We start from the raw sequence: 416 nt of genomic DNA, 5'->3' as shown, positions 1-416 counted from the left end.
AGTCCTACTGACCCCCTCCGTCCTACAGACCCCCAGTCCTACACACCCCACCGCCCTACAGACCCCCCAGTCCTACACACCCCACCGTCCTACAGACCTCAGTCCTACAGAACCCAGGCCACGGCACAACGCCATAAAAGCAAGGAACCCACTTAATACCGAAACGTACAGATCTCCCTAAACACGCCTGGAAGCAGGAATACGCAGGAAGTTTTCAAGCACCCCCTCGAGTAACAAAACACACGCACCTATCTATTCATGCATTTCCGTCTCTCTCCCATCTCTTCCTGAGCCCGCCCTTATTTACACCCGGCGACCCGGGCCCGGCTCAGCCCCCCCCTCAGCGCAGACGAGCTCGGGACGAACCCTCACAACCGAACCCGACGGAGGCGGATCAACGGTACCCCCGGGACCCC

Source organism: Chaetura pelagica, unplaced genomic scaffold, assembly GCF_000747805.2.
Source record: "Chaetura pelagica isolate M959 unplaced genomic scaffold, ChaPel_1.0 scaffold120, whole genome shotgun sequence".
NCBI lineage: Eukaryota > Metazoa > Chordata > Aves > Apodiformes > Apodidae > Chaetura > Chaetura pelagica.
This window is presented reverse-complemented; position numbering follows the sequence as displayed.